The following is a 17,259-nucleotide window of genomic DNA, read 5'->3' on the forward strand; positions in this document are numbered from 1 at the left end:
ACTTTGTGTTTTCTTTCTTGTTCTTCATGCATTGAGGGGGATTTCCAAGATGTAATAGGAGAAACAAGGTATTATCTGCCAATCTCAAAACCAAACCAAGCAAAGCTAAATTAAATGGCTTTTTTTTTTTTTTTTTTGAGAAGGTGTCTGGCTCTGTTGCCCGGGCTGGAGTGCAGTGGTGCGATCTTGGCTCACTGCAACCTCCGCCTTCCAGGTTGAAGCTGTTCTCCTGCGTCAACCTCCCAAGCAGCTGGGACTACAGGCGCCCGCCACCACTCCTAGTTAATTTTTTGTATTTTTAATAGAGACAGGGTTTCACCATGTTAGCCAGGATGGTCTCAATCTCCTGACCTCATAATCTGCCCACCTCGGCCTCCCAAAGTGCTGGGATTACAGGCATGAACCCTCGTGCCTGGCCATAAATGGCTTCTTTTACCCAGAGTTTAAAAACAAAACAAGACTTTTTAGGCCGGGCACAGTGGCTCATGCCTGTAATCCCAGCACTTTGGGAGGCCGGGCTGATTGCTTGAGGTCAGGAGTTCGAGACCAGCCTGGGTAACAGGGCAAAACCCCATCTCTACAAAAAATACAAAAATTAGCCAGGTGTGGTGGCGCATTCCCGCAGTCCTAGCTACTTGGGAGGCTGAGGTGGGAGGATCCCAGGAGGTTGAGGCTGCAGTGAGCCAAGATAGCACTGCTGCACTTTAACCTGGGCAACAGAGCAAGACCCTGTCTCAAAAAAAAAGAAAAAAAACTTCTTAGAAATGACCCAGAGAGATAGCAAATGATCTATTTCTATGAAAATATTTGTTGTTTTGAAAAAGGGTCACAGATAAAGTGTCACAGGAGTCCCGAGCAAGATGCAAGGCCATGGAGGAGACGGCCTTCAGCCCACATGGCAGGCGGGATGCAGATCTGCAGGCAGTGGCCTGGGTGGACACCTCTCCTTCTGGAACCTCTGTGAATGATACAATATAATCCAGTTCATTACCATAACTTCCTCAAATACCCCTTCACACAGCACCACACAGGCATGCACTTTCATCTTCCCCATGTGGCTGGGAGTCCTGATTCTGAAACGCACTGGCAGCTATGATCCTGGCCAAGGCATCTAGCCTCTCCAAGCCTTGGTTGTACCATCTCTAAAACAGACGTGCTATTATCTAGGCTGCGTATCTCCCAGAGTTAATAGGAGGCACCAATGTGATCACTCCTGGGTGGGTGTTTGTGAACTGGAAGGTGCTAATCAGAGGTGTCACCATTATAATCATCTGCTCAATCCGTATTCCCTCAAGCCAAACAGACAAATTCAGCTATTTGTTGGCCTCCCCTTAGAGCATTCCCTTCTACAGTCCCCACACCCTCCCAAAGGTTAATTCACATACAGTTACCAAGGTAAGGAGAAAAACATAGAGCCAAACATGAAATAACCTATATGTTTAAACTTGTGGTACAGCTAAATTCTTATAGCCTGGCAAGTAAGAGTTCAGGGAAGCATGTACTAGATTTAAATGAGAAAGGAACTGGGGAAAAACCACACTGTATTCATCTGCTTGGGCTGACCACAGTCTGGGTGGCCTCAACAACAGAAATTTATTTTCTCACAGTCCTGGGAACCAGAGATCAAGAGCAAGGTGCCATCAGGATGAGGGCTCTCTTCCTGGTGTGCAGATGGCCGCCTTCTTGCTGTGCCCTCATATGACCTTTACTTAGGGCACAAGCACCCCTAGTGTCTTTTTTTTCGAGACAGAGTCTCTCTCTGTCACCCAGGCTGGAGTGCAGTGGTGCCATCTCGGCTCACTGCAACATCTGCCTCCCGGCTTCAAGTGATCCTACCACCTCAGGCTCCCGAGTAGCTGGGTCTACAGGCACAAGCCACTATGCCCAGCTAATTTTTTTTTTTTTGTAGAGATGGGGTTTTGCCATGTTGCGCTGGCTAGTCTTGAACCCCTAGGCTCAAGTGATCCTTCTGCCTCGACCTCCCAAAGTGCTGGGATGACAGGCATCAGCCACCGCACCAGGCCAAACCAGTCTTCTAAAGAGTTTAATTCTCCATCACTGATTTTGTGCTCTGTTTTTGTTGTTGTTGTTGTTTGTTTGTTTGTTTTTTGAGACGGAGTCTCGCTCTGTCGCCCAGGCTGGAGTGCAGTGGCACGATCTTGGCTCACTGCAAGCTCTGCCTCCCGGGTTCACACCATTCTCCTGCCTCAGCCTCCCGAGTAGCTGGGACTACAGGCGCCTGCCACCACGCCCGGCTAATTTTTTTGTATTTTTAGTAGAGACGGGGTTTCACCGTGTTAACCAGGATGGTTTCGACCTCCGGACCTCATGATCCGCCCACCTCAGCCTCCCAAAGTGCTGGGATGACAGGCGTGAGCCACTGCGCCCGGCCTTGTGCTCTGTTATACAAAGGTTGCAGACGCTGATGCTGAAACCCCTTTCTGACCCATAGCTCTAGAGTAAACGAATGCCTGGACTTTCTTCACCCCCTGAAGACAAAGAACTTGTTCATGAGCATCTCCCGGCAGCTCATCTCTTTCTTTTTCTGAGGACATCAGTTCTACTGGATTAGGTCCTCACACAAATTAGAACCCCCACTCATTTAGCCTTAATTACATTCTTAAAGGCCTTATCTCCAAATACAATCACATTGGAGATTAGGGCTCCCACCTATGAATTTGGGGGCAGAGAGGGACACAATTTCATCCATAACACACACACACACACACACACATGCTTCCCTTCTCCCACGTGTGGATTCTGTCTCCCTGAGCCCGGTCAGCCGGTGCCTTCTGTGTGCGCCTGCACAGCTGCGTCTCTGGCATTCAGCATCTCCAGGGGCTCAGGGCTTCCACGTGGTGAGCCAGAGCAAAGGGCACACAGAATAAGGCAAGTGCAGGCCAATGGGAGACAGAAAGCAACTTGAGCGCAGTGAAAACTGGAGGGTGGAAGACACCATCCTCACTCATGTGGGAGCCAAAAAAGTAGGTCTCATGGAGATGGAGACTGGATTGATGGTTACCAGAAGCTGGGAAAGGGGAGGAAGAGAGATGAACAGAGACTGATACAAACACAGGTACTAAAACACAGTCAGATAGAATGAATATGTTCTGGTGTTCGATAGCACGGTGGGGCGACTATGGTTAACAATAATGTGTTGCAGAGTTCAAAATAGTGACAAGAGGGGAATGGGAATGCTCTCAACATAAAGAAAAGATAAATGTTTGAGATGACAGATATCCCAATTACTCCGATTTGATCATTATACATTGTATGTATGTATCAAAATATCATGTGTACATACAAAATATGTATAATAATAATTATTATTATTTGAGGCAAAGTCTCGCTCTGCCGCTCAGGCTGGAGTGCAGTGGCGTGATCTTGGCTCACTGCAACCTCTGCCTCCCAGGTTCAAGCGATTCTCAAGCCTCAGCCTCCGAAGTAGCTGGGATTACAGGCATGCACCACCATGTCCAGCTGATTTTTGTATTTTTAGTAGAGAGGGGGTTTCACCATGTTTGCCAGGCTGGTCTCAAACTCCTGACCTCAAGTGATCCACCCACCTCATCCTCCCAAAGTTCTGGGATCACAGGCATGAGCCACTGTGCTCAGCCTAAAATATGTATAATCATTATACACCAGTTTTAAAAACCACCTTACTCTTTATGCTAGGTACACTTGTAGGTACTGGTGATAGAAAAATGAAGACCTCATTCTTCCTTTGGAAAAAAAAAAACAAAAAACAAAGAGGAGACCAAGTCTCTTAGGAAAAAGAGAACCCTGCCAGTAGCATAATACAAGAGGTGAGTGCCCCGGTGGCAGCCTGTGGCAGGAGCTCAGTCTAGACCAGAAGTAGAAATAGATGGGAACTCACAGAATTAAGGCTACAGATTGAGGCCAGGCTGGTCCCACTGGCATAGTAGGGCTTTCTAGACTCCAGGCCATCAATAAGAACTGTCACCTAAAAGCTTCTGCTCTGTGCACTTCAACCCTCTTGGATGTAGTTTGAACCCTTGTACACTTTCAACCGCTATCCTGAAGCATAGCTGCCTGCAAGACAGCTGGAAGCATTTTCTATTGACAACTCACAGGAAGAGGGCTATGGAAAGACTACATTTCTGAATCTGAAACCACTAGAAGATTTAAGTCTCCGCATGTTGGTGAGGTCAGAGAATCTGCCACCACGGAATTCAAAGTTCTTTGCGGTTTGACATAATAGCTACCTATTAAGTTTGCCTTCTGCATGACCTGTGCAACTGCCATTTAGAAAAGGGAAAGCTATCATCCATCATGTGTCTTTATAAAGAACTTTAAACTTTATCTTATGAAGCTGTTTTCATAATTATTTTGGCTTAGCTCAGATTCCATAGCACTGTACAAGATGTACAAATGGAATAAAATTGCCATCATTTAGATCAGGCCAAAAATATCTTCCCAACTAAGAAGAATTAAAGGGTTTTTTTTTTCTCCTTGAAAATAACATAAATCATAATGAACTAAGCACAAATTTAAGAATTACTTTATTTAATTAATTTATTCATTTATTTATTTTATTGAGACACGGTCTGGCTCTGTTGCCCAGGCTGGAGCGCAGTGCCACAATCACAGCTCACTGCAGCCTCAACCTCCTGGGTTCAAGTGATCCTCCCACCTCAGCCTCCCGTGTAGCTGGGACTACAGGCATGCACCACTACACCCAGCTTTTTTTTTTTTTAATTTTTTGTAGAGACAGGGTTTCACTCTACTGTCCAGGCTGGTCTCAAACACCTGGGTTCAAGTGATTCTCCTGCCTCAACCTTCTAAAGTGCTGGGATTACAGGCATCAGCCACTGGATCCAATCTAAGATTTACTTAAAAAAACAAAAAAACAAAAACAAACAAAAATAACCTTCCAGGCTATATCCCGGTTTATTGGGTTATTTGTTCAAATAGGTCTTATCTTATATCCTTATGTCCACATCCCTCTACAGTGATAACTAGTGCTTTAAAAGCTGATTCTAAAACACAGTAAGAGGCCGGGCGTTGTGGCTCATACCTGTAATCCCAGCACTTTGGGAGGGCGAGGCAGGAGGATCAGGAGGTCAAGAGTTCGAGACCATCGTGGCCAACATGGTGAAACCTCATCTCTACTAAAAATACAAAAATTAGCCAGGCCTGATAGCAGGCACCTGCAATCCCAGCTACTCAGGAGGCTGAGTCAGGAGAATCACTTGAACTCAGGAGGCAGAGGTTGCAGTGAGCCAAGATTGCGCCACTGCACTCCAGCCTGGTGACAGAGTGAGATTCCCTCTCAAAAAAATAAAAATAAAACACAGTAAGATTCTGAATCATAATTCCCGATGAATTAATTTGCACTGGAATACAGAGAAGTGTGCTGAAATATTTGGTTGACTTTCATATTTTGCTGACACATAAAAACCATGACCTCGCATACATTTTTAAAATTTTTCCATGATGAAGTGTATTGTTAAGATGGGAATAGAGAACATATATTTTTTTTTGTTTGTTCACTTGCTTGATACTTTTTAAATTCAGACACCCTCTGTAGGCCTCCATTTGTACTCTTGCCCTGGGTCTCCAAAGGTTAGGGCCAGGCCTGACCTCTATGACATACCATTCTTCCTGCTTCACCACCCTTAGCATGTGACTTTTGCTTTGTTTTGAGACAAGGTCTTGCTCTGTCACCCAGGCTGCAGTGCAATGGTGAGATTACCACTCACTGTAGCCTCAATCCCTTGGGCTCAGGTGATCCTCCCGCCTCAACCTCACCAGCAGCTAGGACTAGAGGCACGCCCAGCTAATTTTATTTTTTTGTAGAGATGGAATCTTGCTATGTTGCCCAGGCTGATATTGAACTCCTGGCCTCAAGCAATCTTCCTGCCTTGGCCTCTTGAAGTGCTGGCATTACAGGAATGAGCCACCAAGCCCGGCCGTATGTGACTTTTGGCTTCATGTTTTTTTCACCTCATGGGCTTAAGACGGCTGCTCCAGCTCCAGCTTCATATCCATATTCCAAGCAGGGAGATAAAAACCAGGAGAAGGAAGGCAAGGTGGTGCTATATCGCAAAAGCAAAGAACTTCCAGAAATGCCTCGCTGATCTCTTGCACAACTCAGAACCATTTTACTTGGCCATCCCTAGCTGCAAAGGCCTTGGGAAAGGTGGACATTTTGTTTTATTGTTTTTATTTATTTATTTATTTATTTATTTATTTATTGAGACAGAATTTAGCTCTCGTTGCCCAGGCTGGAGTGCAATGGCGCAATCTCAGCTCACCGCAACCTCCGCCTCCCAGGTTCAAGCCATTCTCCTGCCTCAGCCTCCCGAGTAGCTGGGATTACAGGCGCCTGCCACCATGCCCAGCTAATGTTTTGTATTTTTGGTAGAGACAGGGTTTCACCATATTGGCCAGGCTGGTCTTGAACTCCTGACCTCAGGTGATCCACCCATCTTGGCGTCCCAAAGTGCTGGGATTATAGGTGTGAGCCACCATGCCCAGCTTTTTATTTATTTATTTATTTACTTATTTATTTATTTTTCAATATGGAGTCTCACTCTGTCTTCCAGGCTGGAGTGCAGTGGCTCGATCTCAGCTCACTGCAACCTCTGCCTCCCGGGTTCAAGTGATTCTACTACCTCAGCCTCCCGAGTAGCTGGGACTACAGGTGTGTGCCACCCCACCTGGCCTAAAGGTAGAAATTTTAGCTGGTTGTGGTGCCACCCTGAACAAAATTGGGCTTCTGACAATTAGGCAAAAGGAGGGAATGGTTACCAAGTAGGCAAGTAGCAGTGTCTCCCACACGGAAGGGCCAGGAGCAGCGATCCTGGGGGATGTCTGGCCTCAAGACTAACTTGTCGCAAGAGAGGTAGAGTTGGGAAAAGCCCACTAATCATGACTGCGTGGCTGTGTCCACGCCAGACACTTTAGGGAGGTCAAGGTTCTGGTAGACCCATACTCGGAACCTAGGATAGGGCTGAGACCACAGAAAAAGAGACCGTCAGGGAGTCGGCTTAGAGCGGCTACAGAAGGAAGAAGCACATGGCCCAAGGCACAAGACTCCCAGATTTGTTCTAGAAGGCAATTTGGCAACTCATATCAACAGCTCTGAGTAAAGGGGAGCTTGGACTTCTAAAGAGATCGCCTGGTAGTTCCTGCTCCCTGGATCCCTGGGGCTGTTCTGAGGCCTGGCGACTCCACTTTCCCCGTTCTTGAGCCCCCCTCGCCCACCACGTACAGCCTTTTGTGCCTTCAGTGGCCATTGTTGGCTTTAGTGGTAGCTCCAGATTTTCCAAGGGCTAGAGGGGCTGCATTCTGGCACAGAGTGAGGCAAAGAAACAGCAATGTTGCACGCAGCATTTGCGCAGCAAGAGGCTGTCTTTTTCGGATTGGAGTTCATTTTCGTTGGTTCTTTTGAGGGGTGTAGTGTGTGTCAGGGGCTGAAGCCCCCACACCATCCCCTACTGTTGGAATTGGTCAATTTCTGCTGCAACAACAACAACAAAAACCCAATTTACATAAAAACACATATTTCAACTTTATCACATTTAAGAAGAGGCATATGCTGTTTAATTTACTTTTACTTAATTACGGTAAGAAAAGTCTGATTCCTCAATGAATTTTTAAGTGACATATTTTGTGGCAAATGTAAATTCAAAGTTAAATACATCTTATGGCATCAAAAAAGAAAGATAAAACTCGTTTTATTTATTTGTTTTATGTTTTTTTGAGACGGAGTCTTACTCTGTTGCCCAGGCTGGAGTGCAGTGATGTGATCTCAGCTCACTGCAACCTCCGCCTCCCAGCTTTAAGTGATTCTTGTGCCTCAACCTCCCAAGTAGCTGGGATTACAGGTGCACCACCACGCCCAGCTAATTTTTGTATTTTTAGTAGAGACGGGTTTCACCATGTAGGCTGGGCTGGTCTCAAACTTCTGGCCTCAAGTGATCCACCTGCCTCAGCCTCCCAAAGTGCTGGGATGACAAGCGTGAGCCACTGCGCCCAGCCACAAAAACTGGTTTTATAAGTTGTTTGGAAGTTTTTGCATGTCAGTTTTTGAACACTGAATTTTTAAGAACTGAGGTTTTTAATATATGTAAATTCCATATTTTACTTCTAAATGGCAAGTTAAGAGAGAAAGTTTCAGCCTGCAAGCTGCAAGAATGCCTCAGCAAATAACACATTATGGATATGGGTAATCTTTATTCCTAAAGAATGACAAGCAAAATTGTACATCGTTGTCATTATATTTTTAGTTTTTAATACTGTACAAGTTTAATTTTCTTGTTTCTTTCTTTACAACTTTTTTTTTCTTTTATAGGGTCTCACTGCATTGCCCCGGCTGGTCTTGAACTTCTGGGATCAAGGGATCCTTCCGCCTCAGCACCTCCAAATTGCTCGATTACAAGTGTGAGCCACCACACCTCGCCTGGAGAAGTCTAATTTTGATGAGAAGGAAACAGCTAAGAAAGCTGAGAAGGGCTAGGCGCCGTGGCTCACGCCTGTAACCCCAGTACTTCGGGAGGCCAAGGTGGGAGAATCATTTGAGTCTAGGAGTTTGAGACCAGCCTGGGCAACATGGCGAGACCCCCATCTCTACAAAAAAATACAAAAAATTAGCCAGGCATGGTGACGTGTGCCTGTGGTCCCAGGTACTCAGGAGGCCAAGGTGGGAGGATCACCTGAACCCAAGAGGCGGAGATTGCAAGTGAGCAGAAATGTACCACTGCACTCCAGCCTGGGTGACAGAGCAAGACCCTGTCTCCAAAACAAAACAAACAAACAAAAAGCCTAGGAAAACTCATGTTACAGCCACCTTGTAGAAATTTTATTATTCTCTTCTCATCGATGGCCTTTCTTTTCGTCATCAGTGTTCCTTAAGTTTTCTTTCATCAGAGATTCATTATGGGTGTACCTTTATAAATGAAAACGAATTTCAAGTGTTCAGGAGTTTCCGTAGGGGTCAGCTATGGAACGGCAACCTGAGGACAGCCGTAAGGACTCCAGGCTGAGCACCTCTCTGAGGCTCCCAAGGTGTTTAATGATGTTTAATAAACAGACACTTTTCTGCCTCTAATGATATGACCACTCTGGCCCAGCATGACAAACTTCATTTCCTCCCAAATCCCTTTTTGCTGATCTCTCAGATCGCCAGTTGGAGGAACCATCCTTTACAGCTGACTGACTCACCAGTCCCTAACGCTGGTCAGATGTCCTGAACAAGGAAAGCCGTGATTTCTGCGACCAGAGAGAATCGGTCAGTCACGGTGTCCCTCAGCCAGGATGAACTCAGCCTGTTGTCTCCGGAGAGCTGGTAAATCGGCAGCTGAAGAAACATACAGTTCTGTGTTTCAAAATGCAAACGACCACATTTCCCTGACCTCGGGTGCTCACTGACACATTCCCAACCAATGACTATAAATCTGCTCCTGGAATGTGGTAAGTTGAGAAATTAAACACAAATATCCCAATCTGATAACCTTCCTCTGGCCTTTCACAGTGTTGTTTATAGAACTGAATTTTAGAAAATGAATTCGTTTATCCTCAAGGTTTTAGGGCTTTTTTCTTCTAAGCCCAGAAACTGTAAACGTTTTCATGATACAAGAAAGCTGGCGCTTCTCCTTCTACTTAAATTACAGACACTCGTCTGAGTTGCCTGCTGCTGTGGATGTGTGTTGGGTTTCAGTTGCTTTCTAGCCATTCTTCCATCCTTAGAGCATCTGAATTTCCTTTTATGAATTTCCCTCATCCCCTTTGAGGGAATCCGATGAAATCTCAAATCCAAGCACCTGCCTCCCAGCAAGAATGCGGAGCTGCTAGCTTTCTGGAACTACATGATTTCCGCCTCTTTTCTTTCTTTTTCTTTTTTTTTGAGACGGAGTCTCACTCTGTCGCCCAGGCTGGAGTGCAGTGGCCCAATCTCGGCTCCCTGCAAGCTCCGCCTCCCGGGTTCACGCCATTCTCCTGCCTCAACCTCCCGAATAGCTGGGACTACAGGTGCCCGCCACCACGCCTGGCTAACTTTTTGTATTTTTTTAGTAGAGACGGGGTTTCACCATGTTAGCCAGGACGGTCTCAATCTCCTGACCTCATGATCTGCCCACCTCGGCCTCCCCAAGTGTTGGGATTACAGGTGTGGGTCACCGCGCCTGGCCAATTTCCGCCCCTTTTCAAACTCAGTGCCTCAACCTCATATCTGTTGGATGAGTCCAAGAGAGCCTTCTAGTACGTTCCCTTTTGCTTCCATTACACTGTAACTGGTGAGCCTTGTGCATAGGAGTCCAAGAGAGCCTTCTAGTACGTTCCCTTTTGCTTCCATTACACTGTAACTGGTGAGCCTTGTGCATAGGAGAGGCGCCTGTCCCTGTCAGCGTTGATCTGGCTTCCTGAGAGCTCTGTCTTATCTCTAACACATATTCTTCTGTCAAAACACAAGTGGAACTGCAGATCGGGGTTTTGAAATCAAACTTGGTGGAGCTCTGGCCTGTAGATGTGTCCTCACCAATTCAGGAGTTCCTTTCAAAAATATCGTAATTGTTTTATTATTTATTAATTTATTTTTGAGACAGGGTCTCACTCTGTCACCCAGTCTAGACTGTAGTGGGGGTGATCCTAGCTCACTGCAGCCTCGACCTCCTGGACCTCAAGTGATCCTCTCACCTCAGCCTCCCGAGTAGCTGGGACTACAGGTGCACACCACCATGACTGGCTAATTTTTGTGTTTTTTGTAGAGACAGGGTTTCACATGTCGCCCAGGCTGGTCTTGAACTCCTGGGCTCAAGCAATGCTCTCACCTCAGCCTCCCAAAATGCTGGGATTATAGGCGTGAGCTACTTGGCCTTCAGTGAAAATCTTAAAGTATTGATGTAAAAATCACATGGTGGGATCATGATCCTCCCATGAAGCTCTGTATCAAACGTTCATCCTGAAGCTCATCAGTTCAGAGCTGGAGAGTAAACAACTTCAGAGAAAGAGGCTTTCCAAAACATTGGGAATTTCGGCAGAGATGGAGCTTGGGGAAACTGAGGCATTCAGTCTGATTTCTCTTCCCTGATGAGGATGTCGCCTTACTGAAGCTGAGTTTGGTTCAAGAAAGAGGAGAGTTCAATGTTGATAAAAATTATCTTGAACAAAAGTCACATATTGCTAGAGCAAGTTCTTCTTGAACTGTGACAATAAGACCAGGCTAAACAAGTTAAAGGACATAGCAAAACTCGTGGACAATGTTAATCGGCCGCATTAGGGAATCCATGGAGAGGCCACTGTGGGTCTCTAGAAGCTACACTGAAATGTGTTTCATCTGCTTCCACCCTGGTGAGAGGGGTCCCACTTCCATAAGTTTCCATGTCCTTTGTTAAATAGAGAACCTAGAGTTGTCGTACAGGGTGGGGAGAGATGTGGTTCCTTCCCACTGGACATTCATCCAACTGAAACACTACAGTTGGTATCTAAAGTGAGACAGGCACCACCAGGCGTGGAAGATTCATCAAGCCGAAAGAAGAAACACTGAGCTAGCTATTCCCAAGATGGATACAGAGCCAATTGTAACAATGGAATTTATGCAGTTTCCCTACCTGGGACAATTCACGCACAGTGGTTAAGGAAGCTCAGTAAAGTCCAGGTAGCCCACTGACTGTTCCCTGGCTTCTCCCAGCCACCTATGACCTGGACACGACTTGGAGCCCAAAGGGAGTTAAAAAACTAAGAACCTCAGCCTGGGCACAGTGGTCCCAGCACTTTGGGAGGCCAAGGAGGGCTGATCACTTGAGCTCAAGAGTTGAAGACCAGCCTGGCCAACATGGTGAAACCCCATCTCTAAAAAAAACTACAAAAATGAACTGGGCGTGCTGGCGCAATCCTGTGATCTCAGCTACTCGGGCAGCTTAGGTGGGAGGACCACCTGACCCCAGGAGGCGGAGATTGTAGTGAGCTAAGACAATGCCACTGCACCTTAGCCTGGGCAATAGAGCGAGACCCTGTCTCAAAACAAAACAAAACGAAAAGCTAACAAAACAAAACAGCAAAAACAAAACCTTGAACCTTATCAAGCCTCGAGAGCCAACCACCATTATACCAGGAGCATAGAATTGGCCAGATTCCGGATATGGGGAATTTCTGCAGGGCAAATGGCCCAGGTACATCAAGAAACAATGTCATGGGAAAAGATGGAGCGGGAATTGTTGCATATTAAAAGAGATGGAACAGTCAGCGGCAACCTTGGTGTTTTGCTTGTTTCCGAATCTGTACAAACCAACAGTAAAAATCCATTATTGAGAAAGCAGGGAAATGGGAAAGCAGACAGGGACTGAAAGGGTGGTGGTGGCTTGGACCACGTCATTGTGGTGAAGCTGGAGCTAGATTCCCCCACATCCCTTTCTCTGTGGAGTTCTGGGTGAAGAGGTGGCCAAAGAGGCATTGTTGTGGGATTCGGGAGGCTGCGTGAAGCACCAGTCATGACTCTCCAAAGTTCTTAGACTTGATGCATGACAGACACACACACAGGTATCAGCAAAGTCCAGCTTGTCCCCACTCTCCTGTCCCCATCCACTTCTCCCTGACCACCAACTCTGCTGACCAGCAGCGGCCCTGAGCCAGCCTCCAGATGCTTGGCTGGGGTCCACTCTGGCTGGAGCAGTTCTTATTAAAGGGTTTTTGTTCATTGCATTAGCTTCATCACGGTATTGCATTACACTGGGGGCAAGACATTCTCTGTTGTAGGTACACACTGAAGCATTTATGGGTGAAATTATGTCATTTCTAGGGTTTGCTTTAAAATACTTCAAAACCAAAGAGGCTGGAGCGTGGAGACTAAACAAAACAACATTAAAAAATGGTAACGATTGTTAGAGTTGGAAGATGGGCTCATTGTTCTATTTGCTCTGTTTCTGGTATGTTCGAAAATGTTCATGATTTCAAATTACGGAGTCGGGGGAGCTAAGGAAATGGAACAGAACCCCCACCCCCTCCTCCACTCCAGACTAGCACTAGGCAAAGTTGCAGGCAAAATTGCATAACTGGAAAATTCTTCAATTCTTCTTGAGGATGTGGGTTAAGGGAGGGAGGAAAAACTTAGAGTGGCAAGAGGCTGATGAATAGACACACACCACAGAAGAAAAAAGAAAACCAATTAAATCTTACTATTACTTTTAACTGTGAGTAATATGCTTGGACATGTGTGAGCTGGTCTTGTTGTTCTTACAAACAAGGCTAAAAAAACCTCTATGACCTTGGAATTCTCAGATTCGTGCAGGCTGTTGAGTTCTTTTAAGTGGTGTTCAGAGGACAGGGTTTCCGACCTAAGGATGTACTTTTCCAAAGGTACCTTCTAACTTGGAATTTTAAGTATTAATTGAGATACAAAACTTCTTTTTAGGAAAAATGTAAAAATCTCCATGAGCTCAGCCATTGTTTTGGTTAGGAGAGAAGATGACCGTGTAGGATGGGGGCCAACCCAAACAGAAGGGTGGAGAATGGCAACAGGCCCACAGTTGTGTTCACAAATGTTCTTCTCCAGGGCTGAGCTTCTTGGAAAGGGGTTTATTTTATTTCATTCTATCCCTGCTCCACAGTTGGGTCATTTTAGGATCTCAGCTGGTGGCCACAGCTTTTGAGGCTTCTGAGTCATAATCCTTCTTTTTTTTTTTTTAAAAGGTTATTTAAAAGTTTTTCAAAGTAGGGAGATATTATATGGAAAATATTAAGCAGAAGAAAATATTTTGTATTGGAAAAAATAAGTGATCGGCGTTCATAAAAGTGTGTAGTCAGTAAATCAGAAAAACTGTGAACCCGTTAGAGAAACAAACTTTGAAGGAAAATACTGCATATGGTTTTAAAAGATGCAAAAGCCGATCCTGGCACCCAGTCTCAGGAGAACAGAGGGAGGAAGTCAGACATGCAGATGATATGTGGGGAGGTGTGGGTGCCCAAGGCAAGAGAGAGGGAGGAAGATGGACACTCCAGGGCTTAGAAGAGGAGACATGCAAAATGCTGAACCCTAGAGGAGATGCCAGCTCAGTCACCCTCAAGGCAGACTGGCCCAGGTTCCCACACCTCCTTGTCCCACAGTCAAGTCCCATAAAATGACAGGGGTGGCGGGGGGAGGCGGGGAGTAGAGACACAGAGCCCTCTATGATGTTCAGTTGCTGATGGTTTTCCCTGAGAAGGGGATCAGAATATGCCATCCCCAGGCCGGGTGCAGTGGCTCACACCTGTAATCCCAGCACTTTGAGAGGCCGAGGTGGGCAGCTCACTTGAGCCCAGGAGTTCAAGACCAGCTGGGCAACACAGTGAGATCCCATCTCTATATAAAAAATATTAAAAATAAAAAAAAAATTTAAATTTAAAAAGAATTTAAAAGAAAATTTTAAAAGACAGGATGCTCATTGCAACCTCCACCTTTTAAGCTCAAGCTATACTCCCACCTTAGCCTTCCGAGTAGCTGGGACTGCAGGCGCGTGCCACCACACTTTGGCATAAGGATTATTCTGAGCTGGAGGCACTCGAGAATCGACAAGCAAGTACACTTCTCTGCCCTCCTCCTCACTGCCTGAAAGCCAGGCATCAATTTCCCCCATAAAGGTGTCCCTGCACCCCCATCAGAAGACAAGAAGAGCACTCATCCCTAGAAGCGGCTGACCCCAAGACGAGTCTACATGAAAAGACCCTTTACTAAAATAACGCCTGACTTCCCATTCGTCCCCATGTGCTTCTTAGCCATTCGTCCCCATGTGCTTCTTAGTCACTTTCCTACTATCCATTGTCTCTCCAAGCTCAAACCTGCCTTTCTTTGTTAAAATGGTATAAATTCCTGAGCCTAACCACTTCTTTGAGTTTCACTTTTTTTTTAACTCTTATGCATGTTTATAAAAATTGTGTTCCTTGTCTCCTGTTAACCTGTATTTTTGCTATTTTATTTTATTTCATTTTTTGAGAGAGGGTCTCGCTCTGTCATCCAGAGTGCAGTGGTTCGATCTTGGCTCATTGCAACCTCCGCCTCTTAAGCTCAAGCTATCCTCCCACCTCAGTCTTCCGAGTAGCTGGCACTGCAGGCGCGTGCCACCACACCTGGCTAATTTTTGTATATTTTGTAGAGATGGGGTCTTACCATGTTGCCCAGGCTGGTCTCGAACTCCTAGGCTCAAATGATGCTCCTACCTCAGCCTCCCAAAATGCTAAGATTACAGGTATGAGCCACTGTGCCAGGCCTGTCTTTTGGTAGTTTAATTCACAGACCCCTAATCATATAACATAAGAGGGTAGAGGCAACGTTTTTCCTCCCTGACACCTGCATTCAAGGGTTAATTAAATGCACAAAATGGGGACCTCTAGACTAATTGCCAGACCCCATAAAAATAATTCACCTGAGGCCTTTCAGATCCTTGAGGCCACCCATGACCTACAGATAAATTACTAACCCAGGCCCTCCCCATGCCCAACAGAAAGCCCAGTGTCAGGTGACCTGTTTATATTTTGACACATTTTAGCAACTGCAATACAGGCTTTAGCATTCTTCTATACCTTAGTGTTTTTATAAACAGCCTTACTGAGACATCAAATAAAATAAATATAAACACTTAATGGTGAGTAGATACTTTTGACATAGGAATTCACCCCTAAAACTATTTGCCAAAATCAAGTCAGTGAACATACCCATCACCCTCATCGTTTCCTCATGGCCCTTTGATACCATAGTATTTTCATGTGTCAAAACAGCAGTGTGGGCTGGGCAGGTGGCTCACGCCTGTAATCCCAACACTTTGGGAGGCCAAGGTGGGCAGATTACCTGAGGTTAGGAATTCAAGACCAGCCTGGCCAACATGGTGAAACCTCATCTCTACTAAAAATACAAAAATTAGCTGGGCGTGGTGGCTCACGCCTGTAATCCCAGCTACTCAGGAGGCTGAGGCATGAGAATCGCTTGAATCCGGGAGCCAGAGTTTGCAGTGAGCTGAGATTGCACCACTGCACTCCAGCGTGGGTGATAGAGTGAGACTCTGTCTCAAAAAACAACCACAATGAAAAAACAGCAGTGTGTTTGAGTATAGCACCATTCTTTTAGACTATAGTGGGCAATTGGCTTAGATTTCTGGCTCTCTTCTCAATCCCTTTCCCCACTCCTGTCCCAAGCCCTCCCAGCCCTCATCATCACTTTCCTCCTGCTATTCCCTACCAAATCCTCTTGCCCCCACCCCAAAACCAAAGCCCCTCACTCAAGGGGGGACAGTGGAACCACTCTGTGTGTTTCAAGGGTCACAGAGCTGCTAGTCAGGGCCCTGGGGGTCCCCTGGAGATAAAGGAAGCAGCTAAGCCAAGATAAGCTAAGCTCCAAGAGATGCTCTGGGATGTGTTATAGATGTTTAGTTTTGATCTTTCTATTCTCCATTTCATGAATTTGAAAAGTTTTCAATAAAACGTCCTTTTTTTTTTTTTGAGACAGGATCTTGCTCTATCACCCAGGCTGGAGTGCAGTGGCGTGATCTTGGCTCACTGCAACCTCTGCCTCCTGGGTTCAAGCAATTCTTCTGTCTCAGCCTCCCGAGTAGCTGGGATTACAGGTGCATGCCACCATGCCTGGCTAATTTTTGTGTTTTTAGTACAGACGGGGTTTCACCATGTTGGCCAGGCTGGTCTTGAACTCCTGACCTCAAGTGATCTGCCCACCTCAGCCTCCCAAAGTGCTGGGATTACAGGCGTGAGCCACTGCACCTGGCCAAAATACCCCTTTTTTTTTTTTTTTTTTTTTTTTGAGAGAGAGGGTCTTGGTTTGTCACCCAGGTGGTTGGAGTGCAGAGACTCAATCTCAGCTCACTGAAGCCTCAACCTCCCAGCTTCAAGCAATTCTCCTGCCTCAGTCTCCTGAGTAGCTGGGCTTACAGGAGCACACCACCACACCTGGCTAATTTTCTGTATTTTTTGTAGAGACGGGGTTTTGCCGTGTGACCCAGGCTGATCTTAAACTCCTGAGCTCAAGCAATCTGCCCGCCTCAACCTCCCAAAGTGCTGGTATTACAGGCATCAACCACCACGCCCAGCCTATACTGATGTTTTTTAAAGTGGAACTTTGATACCGAAATAAATGCTAAAATACTAATGATGGCCATGAGTCGGGGCTGACGCCTGTAATCCTACTACTTTGGGAGGCCAAGGCGAGAGGATGGCTTGAAGCCAGGAGTTCAAGACCAGCCTGGGCAACATAATAAGACCCAATATTTTGAGTCTCTACAAAAAATTTAAAAATTAGCCAAGGTGGTGGTGTGCCTG

General features: G+C 46.0%; 1 long non-coding RNA gene across 1 annotated transcript in view; it reads right to left on the reverse strand.

The window, feature by feature from the left end:
• Positions 1-825: 825 nt before the first annotated feature.
• The window catches only part of LOC134739932 (uncharacterized), a 109,740-nt gene continuing 93,306 nt past the window's right edge, over positions 826-17,259 (reverse strand). Inside the window, exon 5 of the long non-coding RNA XR_010127094.1 lies at positions 826-958. This is a non-coding gene — a long non-coding RNA (uncharacterized LOC134739932). The remainder of the gene's footprint in view (positions 959-17,259) is intronic.

The sequence above is a fragment of the Pongo pygmaeus genome, chromosome 1 (assembly GCF_028885625.2).
Source record: "Pongo pygmaeus isolate AG05252 chromosome 1, NHGRI_mPonPyg2-v2.0_pri, whole genome shotgun sequence".
Taxonomy (NCBI): domain Eukaryota; kingdom Metazoa; phylum Chordata; class Mammalia; order Primates; family Hominidae; genus Pongo; species Pongo pygmaeus.